Source organism: Vespula pensylvanica, chromosome 4 (genome assembly GCF_014466175.1).
Source record: "Vespula pensylvanica isolate Volc-1 chromosome 4, ASM1446617v1, whole genome shotgun sequence".
Classification (NCBI taxonomy): Eukaryota; Metazoa; Arthropoda; class Insecta; order Hymenoptera; family Vespidae; genus Vespula; species Vespula pensylvanica.
The window spans coordinates 8,648,173-8,655,672 of record NC_057688.1 but is presented as its reverse complement, the minus strand read 5'-3'; the positions used below and the strand labels follow the sequence as shown (position 1 = coordinate 8,655,672).

The window sequence follows — 7,500 nt, the reverse complement described above, 5'->3', positions numbered from 1 at the left end:
CGTGCACCACATTGCAATTTACACCGATCTAATCGCGGCTAAAGTTCAGGGCCGTACACACATAAGAAAACCTCTTCTTCTATTTATCTCTCTCTCTCTCTCTCTCTCTCTCTCTCTCTCATATTTTTTCTGTCTACGTGCGTATAGCATAAACTTCTTTTTCCTCTTCCTCCTCTTTTTCTTCTTTTACTCGTGAGATATCATTAATCAATGAAAACCAAGATCAATGAAAGATTTTTCATCGACGTTTGTACGCATGTGTGCACGAGACACTCGAAGCGATTTATGATGTCGCGATGATTAAAGTTCAGGGATAACCGATCCGAAGGATTTGCCTCGACAACATGTGAACACCATTAAACATTAAACGATTATTACAATGAGAGAAACGATTCTCTACGATTACACCTGCTGGGGATTCAATTTTCATCTTTTCTTTTTCTTTTTTTATTTTTCTTATCGTAGAGTAAATAATTGATAGGATATATATATATATATAAATTCATTTGTTATTAATTTATATCGTTAACGTTTGACGTCTCAATGAAATAGTAATTATTTCTTATTAATATTCATTAATAACGAATATCTATAAATTATTCATTAATAAGTAACATACATGTATATATGTATATATATATAATTTTTGTTTTCGTTGTCGTAAGAGTATTCAAATAACATTATTTATATTTACGTTAGGATAGAACATAATACGTACGTACACGTTACACATACGTTCGTGTATACTCTCGAAAAGTAAACAAAAGTTCGGTACACTCGATAAGGCTCAGTTCTCTTGGCGACCTTCGAGGAAGCGAACGCGTCAACGAGAATTCGTGACCGACGCAGTTTAAAATTATATTAACCAGCTTTTAAATAATTAATATCTTCGCGTACTTTCGTCGATAGAAAGAAAGGCTCTTCGATACGAGTAGATCGATCAAGAGAGCGGAGTAACATAGCGTAGATTTTAATTAAAGCGAAGATAGATAAGTACACACACATGCATACGCACACACACGCATACACACACATATACATATATATATAATATATACATATATATACCGAGACGCATTTGGTCACGAAATTCGTGACATGGCGAGGTTAAGGTCCGATATCACGACGTAGTCACACCTAAAGCTAACGAAAAGAGTAAGTAAGTAAGTAAGTAAGTAAGTAAGTAAGTAAGTAAGAAAGTAAGTAAGTAAGTAAGTAAGTAAGAAAGGAAGGAAGGAAGGAAGGAATGAAGGAAGGAAGGAAGGAAGGAAGGAAAGAAGGAAGGAACGCTTTAAGAAAGGCCACGGTTGGTTATAAAGACGAGCGAGTTGAATTATTAGCGTCGACGTAATGAAATTTTCTTGGGATTACAAGCCACCCCATAGCTAGCTGGGCTAGGCTAGGCTAGGCTAGGCTAGGAAACCTAGCCAGTCAGCTAGGTAGCTAACTCCTCGCAACCCGGTGCATCGTCCTTAAGTCCAAGAAGGAACGGCCAATGGCTGCTCTGTGTTAGACCTTCCTCGTGATCTTCTTCTTCGTCTTCTTTCAACGACGAGTAACCGACAGCTCACACCCCTTCCTCCTGCTCGAACTCGTGCGAGTTAATTAGAGACCACGTCGCTACTTACACCCTCTCATACCATTCCATCCATCTCTCTCTCTCTCTCTCTCTCTCTCTCTCTCTCTCTCTCTATCTTTCTCTCACTCTCCGTCTCTTCCTATCTCGCTATCGCTCTTTTCCTAGATACTTGTACGACTAAGAACCCCCGTAAGACGCGCAAGAACGACGACGATGACGTCGAAAAGGGAAGAGAAGCTCCCTTTTGAAAAGGGCGGCTCGTGCTATATCTCTCTCCTACGTTCTCTCTAAAAGTCTGCAACGCTTATTAAAAACATCGAGTCTACCACCAACACGCGAATCTTCGACACGGTATGTGTCTACGTGTTGGTACGTTGTCGTGGAACGCGACACGAGAAGTTAACCGCACAGATACACACACACACATATATATATGTATATAGTTGTACACGTAGATATCACATACACGTATACGTAAGGAATATGGCGAAACTCGAGGAAAATGTTCTCGGTGGACAACACACATCGTTTCGATGGGTTGGATAGTGGTGCACGTTGCGCCCGTGCATCGGGGCTAAAGTCACGGCTTATTACGTCCCTGCGAGGCACCCACCACCACCACCACCACCACCTCCGGGATTATTAACTTTTGCAATTTTACGCACGATACTTGCCAGCTTGGACGCCTCGAGCCTTTCCTACGAGTCTATTTAAATAATCTCTTCCTACGCGTTTTACCACTTGCTCACTACTCGCGAATTCTCGCGAATCCGATCGATTCTTTATTTCGTGTTTTATTTCCTTTTTCTTTTCTTTCCTTTCCTTTCCTCTCCTTTCCTTTCCTTTTCTTTTTTTCTTTCTTTTTTTTTCTTTCTTCTTTCTTTCTTTCTTCTTTTCTTTTCTGTCTCTCTCTCGTTCGATCTTATATCTTTATTTTTACGAAGCGATCGTTTAACATCGCGCTTTTTTTCTTTCCTTCTTTCTTCTCTTTCTTTCTTTTTTTCTTTGATATTTTTTGTTCCGTTTTTTCACACTTCGGATGCGAAATCTCTCAGCTAGCTTATTCATTTTGAATAAATTACAGCGATTACATCATCGTCATTATCACAGATGCCGTAATTATCCTTTTTGATTAATTATATTTATCAAAATCGTCGAAGGACAACTGACATTTTATCTATATAATGTTTCATCTTCCTTCTTTTTTTTTTTTTCTTTCTCCCTCTTTCTTCTTTTTTTTTCTTGTCCTTTTTTTTTGTGTATATACGAAAAAGAACGACCTTACCGTTGGAAATTACGCGTCAATTAAACCGATAAATCTGCATCGCGGTTTAACATCTCTCGTAGAAGAATCGGCTTTTGCTCTCTCGTTCTCTCTCTCTCTCTCTCTTTCTCTCTTTCTTTCTTTCAACCCCTTTATATACCAGTGTAAATACTCCGTGGCACAGGAAATTGTTGTAGTGTAGCATGTCACGGTTGCGGCTACAATTACGTTATCTTCGTTTGTAATCGTACGAGCGTACAACTTATGTATATACATTATATATATATATATGTGTGTGTGTGTATATAGGAAAGAGAGAGAAAGAGAGAGAGAGAGAGAGAGTAACACATACATATATGTATGTGTATACATATATATATATGTGTGTGTGCATATATATATATATATGTTATATTATACATTACCTCTTTTTTCACGGAACAATAGAAACTACGAGTTAGTACACGTATTTATCGAGCACGTATGATTTTACGTTTAACCGAGAAAGAGGAAGCGAAAGAAAGAGAGCAAGAGAGAGAGAGAGAGAGAGAGAGAAAGAGAGAGAGAGAGAGAGAAAGAGAGAAGATCAATTTGTTCGTCGAAACGAAGTTCGTTTCATGGATTCCAAGTCTTCGAAACCCTTTTACTAGCCAACGCGTAATTATTTACAAACGCGTTTTCGTGGAAGGAAGTGGCTTACGCGTTCCACTACTGTCGATCGATACTACCAGCGAACCTTTCAAAAGTACGAAAGGGCAAAGTCTCTTCTTCGTAAAAGATTCTCTTTCTCTCTCTCTCTCTCTCTCTCTCTCTCTCTCTCTCTGTGTGTGTGTTTATGTGTATGTATGTTACGTTAGATTCATTTTTAGATATCATCGATGTATAAAACTCGTGTGTGACTTTTCGACGATCGAATAATATATTCTCCCTCTTTTCTTTCTTTTTCTCTCTAGGGGGTGAGTAGATGTAGAAGGGGAGGGAGATGCACGAGCGGTGAGAAGGTAGAAGGGTAGGTTGACGGAATTAACGAGACGTCATAAGGGCTAGAATATAATTGCGTCAAAGGTCTATATAACGAGAGTAATCGTACGAATCGACTGCATTGAGTTGTACGTAGCTAAAAGAAGAAAAGAGAAAGAGAAAGAGAGAGAGAGAGAGAGAGAGAGAGAGAGAGAGAGAGAAAGAAAGAAGAGAAATAAGGAACGAAATTAGTACCTAAAAGAGAAAGAAAGAAAGAGAGAAAGAGAGAATAGTTACAAGGCAATGAAACGAAATTAAGCAGAGAAATAATAATGTTATATCGAAGGGTCGCTGTTTCTCATATACGGTATATATACCTAAATACGTACATATACATACATATACATACTCACGCGAATATTTGTGCGCGTGCATCATTTCCAGGCGAAATATACGAACGGAATAAGGTATAGGAAAGGCCGGTTGATGACCAAAACTCATTCCTAATTGCGAGGGACTACAAGGTGTCCCGCTGGAGGGCCTTTCCAACCGCAAAATGAGAGTAAGAAAGAGAGAGAAATAGAGAAACAGAGAGAGAGAGAGAGGAAATTCTCACTCCACGATATCTTTTCCTTCTCCTACCCTCTATGGAGACTGGACCCTTCGCACATACATACACACACACACACACACACACACACACACACACATACCTACGTGAAAACAGGGAGTAAAGAAAAGGTCTAGTCGGTCAGGACATGTGTCGTGCTCAAGCATCCGGAAAAGCACACTGAGTTATCTAGGATCCGGACCAAAATACACGGAACACCAGCGGTGAAACGCGCGCGCGAAAGAGTCACCCTTATCTCTTTCTCTTTCTCTCTCTCTTTTTCTCTCTGTCTCTCTCTCTCTCTCTCACTCTATCTTTTTCTTACACTATCTCACTCACTATCTCCCTTCCTTTTTCTCTTTTTCTCTTCTCGCCTTCGATCTCGTACGATGCAAGATCTCGTCGGTTTTACCTGGACGACGGCCAGCTTTATCGAAGAGTAGTCATCCGATAAATAGCTTCTCTCTTTCGAAGCTCCCTTCTAATGTTTGTTTTTCGTTATTATAAATGATATAGAAAAAAATTTGTCTAATTTTCTATCCGTCGTTAGGTTTCATTATACTCTAACAAAAGATATGAATGATTCGTGTAAAATGTATGAAAGTATTATAATTTATTGATCGAATCTCGTTTACATATACTATACGTACATATTTATACATACATATACATATATATACACATATGAATATTTTAACGTAATGCGATATGCAGTTAGAATAATTGTAATGTTCGAATTCGTCCGTGAAACTTTTCCAACGAAGGTTTTCACTTTTTTAAACGTCTTTATAGGATCGATCGAGAAAAAAGTCGAATAGGGGAATCGATTGGCTAAGAGTATTGGCGTAGGTTGAGAAAACAGGAGGTATGCTTTGGGCGGCTACGGTTATGAATACATTATATCTCCGGTTCCAAGGGATGCTGGCACATGCGCCGATGGGGTGACTCCACCCTGTCCTCCACCAAGAGAGTTGCTCGGCCTCCCGCACCCTCTCTCTTCTCTCTTTCTCTCTCCTTCTCTCTCTCTTTTACTCTCTCTCTCTTTTACTCTCTCTCTCTATCTTTCTCTCTCTCTCTCTCTCTCTTCTCGTCTCGTCTCGCTCAGTGCTAATTATACATGCGCTAACCAAGCTCCCTTCCAACGGACCTACTCTTTCTCTCTCTCGATTGGCTGGAGCCTAGAGACCCGTGAAACTTTCCTGTCTCTCTGCACGGAACTGAGCTCGCTCCTGCTTTCGCTTAATTACGCGGAGGCGTTAACTAACTTCACCACCCACTCTCTTCCTCTCCCTATCTTGCGAATCTGCGAATCTGCAACCCTTTGCCTGCCTTTGGAAGGCGTCGATCCTCGTTGATTGGCTAACTCTCATCCCCCTTTCCGGTGTGTTCGCAATTCGTTCTCTAACACTGTACGGTAAACTAGCGGTACTGTTACCCCAACAGGTTAGAGTAAACAGCCTAGAGAGCAAATTGTCTAGCTAGAGTTATCCGATTTACTTATCAAGTACGTAACTCACGACGACACGAAATTCTTTTTCGTTTCCAATGAAAATGCGTTTTTTTTTATAGATGCTGATTCTTCGTTTTGTTTTGTTTTGTTTTTTTTTCTTCTTTTTTCTCTCTTCTCCTTTTGCTCCTTTTCTTGTTTTTTTTTTTTTTTTTTTTTTTTTTCTTATTCTGCGTGCTTCATCATGCTAGCTCCATCGCGATAACTCCGTATCTTCAGCTTTTCCGAAATTTTCTCTCTCGCTCTCTTTTCTTTTCTCCTTCTTTTTATTTCTCCTTTTTTTTCGTTCCTTTTTTTTTCTCTCTCCTTTACGGAGACAGTTCCATTCTCTTTCGTGAATCATAAGGAGATATAAGATTCAACCGGACTACTAGATGCCATTATTTAAATTCGCCGACGAAAGAACGGTAGTTATTCTTACCAAAGCGCAACCATCGACCCCGATCATAAATCTACTTTTCAAGGATACGAAGTCGGCGTCGCGAATGCAAAATCGTCGACGAGACTTTCTTGCGAAGAAAGAAAGAAAGAAAGAAAGAAAGAAAGAAAGAAAGAAAGAAAGAAAGAAAGAAAGAAAAAGGAGAGAAGAAAAAGAAGATCGAGAAATAGGAAAGAAAAGGAAAGTAAAAAAAAAATATTAAAAAAGAAAAAGGAACAAAATAAAATAAATAAGAAGAGAATAGGAAGAAAAGAGAAGAAAGAAGAAGTGGAAGAAAAAAGTATCGTAAAAAGGTCGATCGTAAACGTTATAAGCAGCGTGTTCTTATTTCGCGCGATTCCTCGTCGCGTTTGTACGATGGTCGTCGAGTTTTGCTAATTCCGAGAGAAAATGCCAAGAAGAGAAATTTCGCACGAGTCTCAGAGATACGTAACGTATAAATATAGGTAGAATGATAAATCCCTTAGGTTTGTTTAACGACGTAAACGGAATAAAATTGCAACTTTTCGTATAGAGGAATTTCCATTACTTTTAGATGGTATTAATCAACAATGATCCTTGACACGATTTTTCTAAAGTAGGTAACTGTCTTAATCTGTAAGAATCATGTACATGTATATCTATGTGTGTGTGTGTGTATTTGTATGTATATATAGTAAGAAGATAAAAAGGAAAGCATCGATTTGACAGTAGTAGGGAATATCTATAGCATTTGAAAATCACGAAGACCATGCACCGGAAGCTCGCTAGCCGAGGTCAAACGTTGCTCCGAGATTCTGTCTTTCTCTCGGTGTCGCGCGGGAGAGAGGACGGGGAGGAGAATGAGGGTGGAAATGAGGGAGACGAGCTCGTGCCGGGGCAAGGAGATAAATAAGAAGTCTTGAGACGACTACGAAGGAGAAAGAGAAGGAGAGAGAGAGAGAGAGAGAGAGATAGACAGACAGACAGACAGAGGGACACACAGCCAGACAGAGATAGACAGATAGATAGATAGATAGATAGATAGATAGATAGATAGATAGATAGATAGATAGATGAATAGATAGATACCTAGATAGATAGATAGATAGTTAGATGGATAGAGAAAGAGGGATGAAAGTGGAAGGGGTGACTGGGGGAAGAAATCGAAGCTCTTTTCCCT

General features: G+C 39.4%; 1 protein-coding gene across 7 annotated transcripts in view; it reads left to right on the top strand.

Annotated features, from left to right (window-relative positions):
• LOC122628649 (zinc finger homeobox protein 3) overlaps positions 1-7,500 on the top strand; it is a 269,125-nt gene that overhangs the window by 14,751 nt on the left and 246,874 nt on the right. The gene's annotated exons all lie outside the window — the stretch shown is intronic.